This window comes from Adiantum capillus-veneris, chromosome 27 (genome assembly GCF_014529385.1).
Source record: "Adiantum capillus-veneris isolate H3 chromosome 27, ASM1452938v2, whole genome shotgun sequence".
NCBI lineage: Eukaryota > Viridiplantae > Streptophyta > Polypodiopsida > Polypodiales > Pteridaceae > Adiantum > Adiantum capillus-veneris.
Window position 1 is genome coordinate 69,950,387 of NC_140957.1, and position 12,055 is coordinate 69,962,441.

Sequence of the window (12,055 nt, forward strand, 5' to 3'; positions counted from 1 at the left end):
CAAGAAAAAAATGCTTCTTCATCAATGAAGGACAATGAAGTGTCAGCCAGAGACACCATTCCCTCCATCCTGCAGACCATACAAATGATGCAAAGGGAAAGAAAGAGAAAGATGACAAGTGTTATTTCTGGTTTTGTTTTTTCCTAAAGGTAGATAATATTGTTTAAGGTTCATTCTTGTTGATTGTTTCTTCTCTCTTGCAGATGGAGCTGCCAAAAAGCCTACAGAGGATGCAGAAGGGCAAACAAAGACATCAAAGGACCAATTAGCCATAGAGACTGGAGAAAATAGTAACATGGAATCTGGAAGGAAAGGTGCTACAACAACCAAAGTCAGAAAAAGACTCCAAACATAGTCTCAATATTTTTGCTTTGTAGCCTATCCCCATTTTTGTCTCTTTTCCTAAATCCTGTCGCCGTTTTTGGCTTTGTAACAATTCTCCATTTCCTATGAATTAAGAAAGCCAAAATCAAAGTTTTTTTTGTCCTGTCCATCATTGTTGTTTATCTTATTATTGTTTTTATGTTCAGATGCTGCCACTAGCAACATTGACAATCTTGATCACATAGTAAGTATGATAGCATAGTCTACTATGAAAGACCCTCCTAATATAGATGGTTCATTTAGAGTTGAGGTCCAAGTCCCATGTGCTAGCAGCATTGATGACCAAGAGGATAAAAACACGGAGTTTTTTGTCCTCAGTACAGGTGAGGTCACGGAGATTATCATGAAAAAGTTGAACCAAGAAGGGAAAATGGTGATGCATATGTGGATGCAGGTGTTGATGCAAGTTGTGCAGTTGGTGCAATTGGTGTAGGTGGTGAAGGTGATGACACAGAGATTACAATTGATAAGTTTGAACCACCTCGGGAAGATGGTGACACATCTGTGGATGCAGGTGGTGCAATTGGTGCAGGTAGTGCAGGTGAAGACACATACATTATCATTGAAAAGTCTGAATCACCTTGGGAAGATGGTGATGCATCTGTGGATGCATGTGGTGAAGCAAGTTGTGCAGGTGGGGCATTTGGTGCAGATGAGGACATGGAGATTACCAATGAAAAGTCTGAACCACCTCAGGAAGATGGTGATGCATCTGTAGATGCAGGTGGTGATGCAAGTTGTGTAGTTGGTGCAGGTGGTGCAGGTGGTACAGAATATGTAAGGCACAATGATGGGACGGTGTCTCGGCAAAGGGAGTATGGAGGAGGTGCAGGTGGTGTTGTAGATTATGTTAGGGACGATGATGGGACGGTGTCTCGTCCATGGGAGGATCATGGAAACATATTGTTTGAGAGTAAGGCAGCTCTAACCCTTGATATTAATGGTGTCCTACTGACTTCATTAGACAAGAGGTACCGTTCACGGAAGCCTGCCTACTGGAATGATCTAGAAATTGTAGACATAACAGGGGTGTCTGCTGGGTATAAAAGGGATGCACCTGCATTCTTGGACTGGTGCCTTGTGCACTTTGATGTATTTGTGTGGACCTGCTGCATGAAGACTAAAGCAGAAAACCTGTTGAGTGCGTGCTTTCCTTATCAATTTTCCCAATTCAAGGAAATTCTTGCACAGCAGGATTGTGTAAGAGATGCTAGAATCAAGATAACTGGTGGAAAGCCTGTATTTTACAAGAAGCTAAGTGACTTCTGGGAGAAAAGAGGTCAGTACACTGCTACGTCCACAATTCTAGTGGATGACACACAGTACAAGCAGTTGTGGAATCCTCCAGGCACTTTCTACATTGTGAAGAATATGGAAAATCAGAATCCCACTGAGATTCAAGGATATCTTACAACAACTATAAGATCTTGGCTCACGGCTTGGCTTTGTGCGGAAGATCACCTCAAGTATGCCGAGGACTGTGCACTGCCAAGACCGATCGATAACCTGAGCATTAGGATCTCAACGCACTGGCGTCTAGAGTATTACGGCTAGATATATTATCGTAACATGTAACCATGATAAGCGATGTAAACAGTCAACCATTTACTAACTTATGGAGTATTTGTCTCACTTGTAAATGATGACACAATGTAGTAAAGTAGCTTCCAATGCTCAATGTAGTAAAGCAGCTTTTGTTAACTTGTACACTTGTTTACGTTTTTGCATTGTTCATCACTGCACCTCCACAGTTGCACAATTACAAGTACTTCACATAGCTTTCGATACCAGGAAATGTTAAGGGCAGCTACCAGTCTGCATAGTAGCTACCCTTGCAGCTACTTAGCTACACTTGTTTAATTTTTCTATGTATGTTGTGGAGATGATTTATTTCTTATGGCTTAATGTACATGCGGGAGTACTGGTGGGCACTTGGGTTGGTTCTAGTGGTCATGATCATTCATGCATCAGATGTATTCAGCATTTACCAGAGTCACATGTCCATTGTCTCTTAGGACTTGCACATGCAGCCTCGAACATTTGAAAAGTGTTGTTACGTTTGCACGCCCTTGCGCTTATTCTAAACAGCTCCTTATCGCCCCCAATGTGATGACCCCTGCCTCACGACGTTCAGCTATAACCGTGCCGATGGATAAGGTGGGAGAGAAGCAGGAGCCTGCAAAAGACTGCTAACACCTGTTGCTACAGGCCTGCAAAAGTTGACCTTATCCTCTGTCCACACAACCATTGAGCAACCGCCTGTTGTGCATGTGCGAGATCCGTCATCGGTTGGCTGTCCGATCAAGGGCATCAAACCCTTGAATGGCCGTCTGCATGTGCGAGTCTCATCTGGAGTTGCCCTCATCTTCTTTTTTAGGGAAAGGCTTTTGAAAGAGTGTTCATGCTATCTGCCTCAGGATATCACATAGGCATTTTAGACACGATTCAAGCAATTGCAGAACAGGGTGATGCTCAGCACAGAGATTACGGAGATTCCCCCAAAGAAAAAAAAAGAAAATATTTGGAAGGGCCATAAAAAGCAGCTTAGATTAGAACTAGGAATGTTATACATCAAAAGGAGTGCTATTGTAAATAGCCTCATATGTTTCTGAGCAAAGTAAGAATTCTCTTGTACGTCCCACTTTCTGCATTGGGAACTTAATAGCTCGTACAAGGTGGGATTTCAAGGTGGCTTCAGACTCGGAATTTAATAGCTTGAACTCATAGGGATTTTCTTTTTCTTGTTCATACCAAACTCCTTTGACAACAAATGAGCGGGCATTGCAAACATTCCCCCATGCATCTCTTCACAAAGCTTTAGTTTGAGTCTTTTCTGCTGTACATTTCAAGACATAGAAATCCACAAGCTCCTTATTGTCATGAGGAGCTATAACAGCAAAATTTTCACCAACATGAAGTGCATCACTCAACGCATCATGGTGTCCTTCATATGCAAACTCTTCAATCTCATCATCATCTTCGACATCATCTGTAGGTTCAAGGTAACATAATTCCATGCAAAAACGTGTGATTTGTTCGAACACCTCCTCCAGCTGCCTTGCAAACAAGCACTACAAAAGCATGAGAATTGCCGATACCTAAGAAGTTTTCCATTTGTTAAGGAGTAGACACCACTGACACAATGTAACCCACCTGCATTAGGCACATATTTACAATCCTGACGTTGGCTTCTATCCACATCACCTACTTTGACCTCCCAGAACAGTCGAGTTACTGGTCGTACCTGCGAAGAATATGTGGTTGTAGCACCATTGGACATGGTTTCTCTCAAAAATGGCACTACATCTACTGCACATTGTAATTTCACACGGTCTGGCTTTAGCCGCTCCTGAGTGAGATGCCTCTTAATAACAGCACTTGCACCATCATGTTTGCCCTTCCCATGACCTGAACCTGAAAAGTGATGTGTCATTTTCAAACTTGTCAGAGTTCCATATCGAGCAACAAAATAAAAAGACCTCTTTGCTTTGAACTGTGAGGCTGCTCCATCTGACTAGACCCAATGTTCTTTGAGCAATATGCCTAGCTCTTTCAACCAACCATAATGGAGCATAAAGCAATGCTGGACAAAAAGAGTATCATGGATTTTATCATCAGATATATAGAAATGATAGTATTTTTGGACACTACCTGCAATCCTCGCATATGTAATGTGAACAAAGATTGTCACCTAGCTAGAAAACCAATGCATTGATTGGATCTCGTTCTGTTCTTTGAAAGTGTAATTTTCAGCGAAATCCACCACTGACACTACCACATCTTCAGGGAAGATACGTAGACAATCTTTAAACTGCTCAGCCTGCCATCTGTAAACAAAATTGTGCTTTATAAACTTACTCAGATGATCCTTGAACAGTATGAAAAGCTGCCCGCACTGCATCTCCTTGTGAGAAAGAACTTTTCTTTTCTTCTTTTTCCTTGAATCTGTTTCGCCAACTTCAAGGTCTTCAAAAATCTTAACTGTTACCATGCGTGCACCGTTTAAATCTTCAATCGAGCAAATTGGTAGCTTCTTTGAAGGCCCACATGAAGAGCATTTGCCGATCAAACACTTCAGTGCAAAAAAATTTGACCCGCTAGCCTTCGAGCATAAAACTGACTCCCAAAGCTTTGTAAGGCTAGGGCACTGATTTGTTTGAGCACTACATTTCAACTCTGCACCACAAATATCACATTGACAACTACACTCTTTCCCATGCACACCATAAGAAATCTGCCTTATATGGTTTACAGCATCCCTCAAGAATGACATTTGAATATGAGTGATGCAACAGCACAGCTGTAGCGATCTCGAAGCTTGCGTACAAAATAAGGTTTCAGCTTTTCAAATGTCCTTTGGTGAATTTGTACCTCTGGGTGACTCTGTTTGAAGGCAAGAAAGAATTCTACCTGCATTAAATAATGATATTCAGTACACTTATTGGAAAAATCATAACTTATTGTTGACATGAAAAACTGAGATCAATCTGATGGGAGCTAGTATAAGAATGGTAACGAATACTTTTGTGATCAGTGGAAGGAGAAAAGTTACAAGAGCCTGAGTCTAATAGTAGAAAGCACTCTAAGACCTAGTTGTTATCAGACTACCTAAGGGTAGCTGCCAGGTTAACAGTGGTAGCTACCAGGTTGACAGTGACAGCACTAGGTTGACAAAGATAGCTACCAATCCACCAGGATTGCCATGGGAAACTGGTAGCTTCCACCAAGGTTGCCATGGCAGACTGGTAGCTTCCACCACGATTGCATGGCAGTGTGGAAGCTATTACTCTCATAATGGTAACTAATATTTTGTGATGAGTGGAAGGAGAAAAGTTACAAGAGCTTGAGTCTAATAGTAGGAAGCACTCTAAGACTTGTGGCTACCTTTACCATGAGTAGCATTGTAAGGCTGGTTGTTATCAGACTACCTAAGGGTAGCTACCAGGTTGACATTGATAGCTACCATGTTGGCAGTGATAGCTACCAATCCAGCAGGATTGCCATGGCAAACTGGTAGTTCCACCAAGATTGCCATGGCAGACTGGTATCTTCCACCAGGATTGCATGGCAGACTGGAAGCTATTACTCTCAGAGTGATAGCTCCAGCTAGCACTAGGATATTGATAGCTACCAAGTTGACAGTACATTAGGAGAAATATGAACTTTGCATGGGCCTTGTAAGAAATCCTAATTTTTAGGGATTAAGGCTAATGGTGTGTAGGGTTAAGGGGACAAGGGCATTCAAGAAGCTAGTTCTGAGTAGGCTTTTCTAGCCTTTTTTTTAGACACATGTAGGATGTGGACCTAAGAGGTCACCTTCTCTCTCTAGCTTTTTGAAAGTGAAGGGAGTAAAGAGGTGTGGCCACATCATCAAAAACGTGGATCACTAAGAGCCAAAATTTGACTTTTTTTTAAAAAAAGTTATTTTTACTTATTTTTGACTTAAAACTCCCCCCCAACATATATCCATATCAAAAAAGTATTTTTTGACATTTTTTTAAACTTACAAGCACTAAAAGTCCAATTTTTCAAAAAAAAAACTCCCCCCAAAAAAAAAACCTTTCTTCTCTCTTCCTCCTCCCTCCTTTCTCCCTCTCCTCTCCCTCCCTGCCCCTTCTCTCCTCCTCCTCCCCTCTCTCCCTCTCTCCCACTGTCCCCTTCTCTCCTCCCACGTTCCTCCCTCTCCCTCCCTGCCCCCTTCTCTCCTCCTTCTCCACTCTCTCTCTCTCTCTCTCTCCCCCACTACCCCCTTGTCTTCTCCCATGTTCCTCTCTCTCTCCCTCCCCCCTCTCTCTTTTCATCCTTTGCTTCCTCATGCAACAACTACCATGGTGCTCAAGGACATCATAAATCGTATGAATACATATTTGCTTGTTCGCAACGTTTGCATCGAAGGCCGCACGTGAGGGTGAGCAGAGGTCATCCTAGGAACGTCGTAGCATCGGTGAGATGAATGTTGACGATTCTTCAATATCTTGCCAATACCATCACATATTTGAATAAAACACCCCTTTATGCTGAGGCTGTCCGGGGCGGGCAACAAGAGAGGCGACCTCTAAACACCCCTCAAGGATCCCGTGCTGCTCAATTGCGGCTGGGGCAACCACAAGCACATCGCAACAACAAACCCACAGCCAAACACAAACAAGATAGGGGCACCACCTAGTTATGGTATGCGAACTAGGACGCAAGAGAGATTTTGGCACAACCAAGAAGATGCACCACACAACACACACAAGCAACCTCACACCAAGACACACATGAAATGGACCAGAGAGAGCTAGAGCAAAGGGAAGAGAGAGAGGAAAGGATCTTGCGTAATACCTTATTTGTGACTTGCAAATGGAGATGGTTCGTTATGATGCTATCGTAGAACTTGTACAAAAATCACTCAATGCTTAGTGATTGCTAATCATTGCCAAAACACACACACACTGTCTTAGGGTGTGGGAGACCTCTCACCACAATACCCTCTTACAATGGACACAAAACTGGCAATGAAAAACACACTAAAACACTTTCTAAAATCAAGATCAATCGATAAAACTCAAATTACACAAGTCACCTTGAATTCACCAAACCGTATTGCACAAATGGAAGGACGAAGATTTGAACGTCGAATCACGCCTTTGATGCACCAAACCTCAATTTATTGATGATGAAGGAGCATGTACAATAGTGGTTTTGAGATTTGTGGAACTCACGCTCTCTCACTTGCAATGTGTAGCTTGAAGGCTTCTCTCACACCAAGAGTGAAGCTCACAAGTGGTTGCTACACCTAAGTCTCTCCTCACGCATAGAGTGTTGGGGTGCTATATGAGATGTTGGAGGTTGTTTTACAAGAAGGAGAGGGGCCTATTTATAGGTTGGAGACCCCATATTAAGATTATTGGAAATCCTAATTTACAAGCTAACAAATCAGGATTATGATTTTTTTGAATATCAAAACATTGCGGGCCTTCTTTGTCTGCTTGAGTCATGGGTGTGGGCTCAAAAGAGAGCATTATTGATGGTAGATAAGGTGAAAGTAAGTTTTAAGGAAGGGGAGAGAGAGAGAGAGAGAGAGAGTTACTATACATGTCTTGAGGTGAGGTGTCTTTTATGGTTAGGTCAATGCTATTTTGTGTTAGTATGTTAGTCGTTAGTAATCACTAGAAAGTTAATGTTACATTTACAATGGGTAGAGTGAGTTGATTTGATGAAGTAAGATGGTTGAATGAAGTGAGAAAATCCTTGTGATGGTGAAGCTTGAAGAAGTTTTGGACTTACTTGGGTAGGTTCTCAAAATGACTATCGACCTTCTTCTTCGTCTTCCCTTCTTTACGCCACCGCCGCCAAGGTTGATTATCGCGATGAAAATGGTAATTCCGTTGATGATATCTCTTGATTTGCAGAGGTTAATCATGGTACACATGCTGAATTTATGTATATATATAAGGGGTAAGATGGAATTGTACTTTGGAAGTAATAGAGAGAGGCATAGAGATGGTGTATGTACATGGAGAGCTCATATGAGAGCTATGGGAGTAAGTGGGGAGGTTAATGGTGAAGAAGGTGAGAGAAACCATTGAAGGTGCAGGTTTGAGTGAGGGAAGGAGAGGGAGGGATGTGTAAGAGTGAGTAGGTGTGTGGAAGGGTGAGAGAAGACTAAGGGCTACTTGTGAGAAAAGTGGGCAGACTGGGGTCCACTCAAAAAATCATAGCTCACCGCTGGTAGCTCCAAAAATCATGAAAAACTTTGAGGTGATTATTCAGAGTGTGGGCTACATTTTCTTTTTTGACCACCGCTCCAAATTCGGAGTGGAGATAGGTGCCAAAATTCTCACCAAAAAGCCTGTTTTTTATGCCTGCAAAAGTCTTTTAGTGGCCCCCTCCTTTGTTGAATTTGTACAATGCATCCAAGAGTGAGCCCCTCCTTTGTCATATTATAATACAAAGCATTCAAGTTGCACTTGACCCATGCATGGAGGAGGATTATTGGTGAAATAAGAAATATATACATGGTGGGACTGGTGTATGGACTATTCATGGACTTTAGCTCAATGAGCACATGGTGTTAGAATAATGAGTAAAAATAATAATAAAAATATGGAGGAGTTATGGATATGGAAAGATATTGGAATCATATGATATGGTCCCTCCTTGAATTATTTTGGGTGAAAGAGGAAAAGGTATGCAAGTAAATAATATAATAAAAGTAACCAATGAGTAGAAATCAATTTTTTGTTTTCACGAGGGTGAGGGTGAAAATGTGGGAGTGATTTGTATAAAAGAAAAATATGAGGTTAGAGTATGTACATATTGGCAAAATATATAATTATGGTGTAAGAGGATGAAAGAAGGTGTACATAGGTTTAATAAAACACACACCTAAGTAGAAATATTTAAATAAAATATCAAAATAATTATAAAAAATCCCTATATTTAGGCCATATATACAATGAAATATTTACACACAAAGAGGCCATAATATACTTTTTTTATTATTATTTTTATTTTTTTTGGCTCACCTAGCCCAGTGACTAGCTAGCTGAGGGTTTTTAAGAAGATATGGGAAAAGTCCCGTGACTCACACACGCCTATGTACAGTGAAATGGTAGGGATAGCCACAGTGTTTGGGTGATTTTTGTAGGGTGAGGTAACTCACTGTGGCAATTACAAAGAGCCGAAAAAACGGCTATCAATGCAAGGTAACAATATACTTCTTACTTTTGATTGTGTTCTTCTTATCATAAACTTTGAAGTCTAAGGTGTTGCCTCTACTTGTTTTGTAGTGCTTGGCACAAAGGTTGCTTTTATGCACAAATAGTGAAAGGCTACAGGTTAGAGAGGCCAAGTGTCACCACTTTTCCTCTAAAACAGTCTTCTTTGTTACATCTTGCAGGTAGGTGCTTCAAATCCATGCTTATTAGGGGTGGTAGTCTCATCCTAATGTATATTTTTATATTGTTTATTCCCAGCTAGATAGAAATACTTGCAAATTTGTACAACATATACTTAACAAGTGTCTTCATTATATATCTTGCAAATGTTGAATTCATACATGTTTTTGTTACAAGGTGACCTCTTGCTATGCTAGTTGAGTGGCGTTGTTTGCAAGAACGGCTCAAGGAACTGGCATAACATGAAGCTTTTACGGTGGCACAAAGCTCTCCTCAGCGACAATGTGGCTCCCACTACACCAAAAATCATTATGCTGACATGAAGAGATCCCTAGTAGGACAATGCAAAAACTTTTCATCAGCAGTAACACACTCTTTCCTAACATGAGGGCACTCCTACCAAAGATATTTTTATGTGATAGGTCACCCCAGGAGCATACCATGTCATGGAATGGATGTAAGAACTATGACCACACTACTCCTTGTAAAGTGTTCACAGATGTATGTTTATCAAAGTTAATGAGAAGAAATTTGGACTTTTTTGTTTGTTGATGTGTAAGAGCACTCTAGGTCTACCATATTTTACATTGTTTGATAAGTTAAATAAAATTTGTAGTCATTTAAAGTGTAAGTTTGTTTTTGTTTGGTAAGATTGTACATGAGAAGACATAATAAAGTATAAGAGATCTTGACGGAATAAGCCTCGATTAGATTCCTACCATGCACTTGTGACACCAGACCTCTCCTTGAACCTTTTGATTTCTATCATTGTGGGAAGTCTAAGGGTGGTCTATTTTCAAATTTTTAGCAATAACTTTTTTTTAAAGGAAATTTTGGTTATTTTAAAGTTTGTACACAGTCTAGGAGTTCATTCTGATTGTTTTCCTTCAGTTTCAATTTTTGATCGAGGCCACTCCTTGGAAGCCACTTTTGAACGTGTTAGGGTGAGATTTTGACAAAGTTTTGTATGTAGGAAATGCAATCCTTAACACAATAAAAAACATTGGTTCTCTGAGTATTTTCAGATTCCATGGTTTTAATGCCCGTTCGAGCCCGTAGATTAAGGAAAAAGTAAGAAATGTCTGTTTTACATCATTTTTTAAGAAATTGCCAACTTGCACATTGATTTTTGGAAAATCCGAGTAGGATATGATTTTTTTGCATCACACGATAGTCGAAGAGCGCGACGAGATGAACAAATTTATGTGAGACAAGCCCAGACAGATTCAGAGCCAATTGAACACTAGAAGCTCTTGAAAACAGCCTAAAAGTTCATGCATAAAAATAAATCCTGTACTTGTCATTTTAGGGCCCCAGGGACCCTCAACATGAGGGGCCACAAGGGCGCGCAAATCAACCATCCAAAAATTTAGCTATTTGCCATTGGGGGGGGGTGCTATGAATACATCAATTTGCCCAATTCTATCTCATGACCATGCATTAAAAAAAAGCCTGTACTTATCATTTTAGGGCCCCAGGGACCCTCAACATGAGGGGCCACAAGGGCGCGCAAATCAGCCATCCAAAATTTGGCCACAAGGGCGCGCAAATCAGCCATCCAAAAATTTTGATGCATAGCTATGAGATAGATTTGGGCAAATTGATGTATTCATAGCAAACTCCCCCCCCCCACACAATGGCAAATAGCTAAACATTGTATCATGCCATGCATTAAAAAAAGCTTATACTTGTCATTTTAGGGGCCCAGGGACCCTCAACAAGAGGGGCCACAAGGGCGCGCAAACTGGCCATCCAAAATGCTTGTACTTGTCATTTTAGGGGCCCAGGGACCCTCAACAAGAGGGGCCACAAGGGCGCGCAAACTGGCCATTCAAAAATTTTGGATGGCCAGTTTGCGCGCCCTTGTGGCCCCTCTTGTTGAGGGTCCCTGGGCCCCTAAAATGACAAGTACAAGCTTTTTTTAAGGCATGTCCATGAGATAGAACTGGGCAGTTTAATGTGTTCATAGCAACCCCTCCCCCCCCCAAATGGCAGATACCTAAACCTTGTATCATGCTTATCAACCATTTTTTACTTCCTTGTGTCCATCCCCTGTTCTTGGAAATATCTTGGTCCCTATTTGTGCCTGGATGGGCATTCTACGCACCGTTGTGGTCCCTCTTGTTGAGGGTCTCTGGGGCTTCAAAATGACAAATAGGGGCTTTGTTTTAATGTATGGCCATGAGATAGAGTTGTAGTGTTTGATGTCCGGAGTATTCACTATGTCAAATTTTCCTATATCATGTCCGTTCACCACAATGGATTGAAAGTAGCCCTTATAGGCCTTACCTACACATGTTTCTGTAACTTTACAAGAATATAAATTCCCTTCTGTTGAACACATGTGCTATGTTACATATACTTTAGTGAACTCGCAAGGTCAAAGGCCTCACAAATTTTGTGCACTCAGAACATTTAGCACTAGAAATCAACCAAACAAGGAGCCAATTTTTACTTCCTTGTGTTCACCTCGTGTTCTTGGAAATGTTTTGGTTAAGCCATTTCTTTGGTATTTAAAGCCACATGTGACCCCTATTGTTATAGTATCCGACCAAAGGTTTCTTGATTAGCAGTTATATAGGTTCGAGTGATACATATCTTCTATGTTAACAATGCATGTATCTATAATTTATGTTTACACTTTCTCTATCCAAATGAGCTACATAGTAAAAATCAAATCCGCAATTCAACAATTAAGTTCACAAGGTGATAGATATTGGTATGATCTTTAACAATACCAAATAAATAGCTATCAATAGCGAATGAATAGGGATATTTAAGAAGGTTTG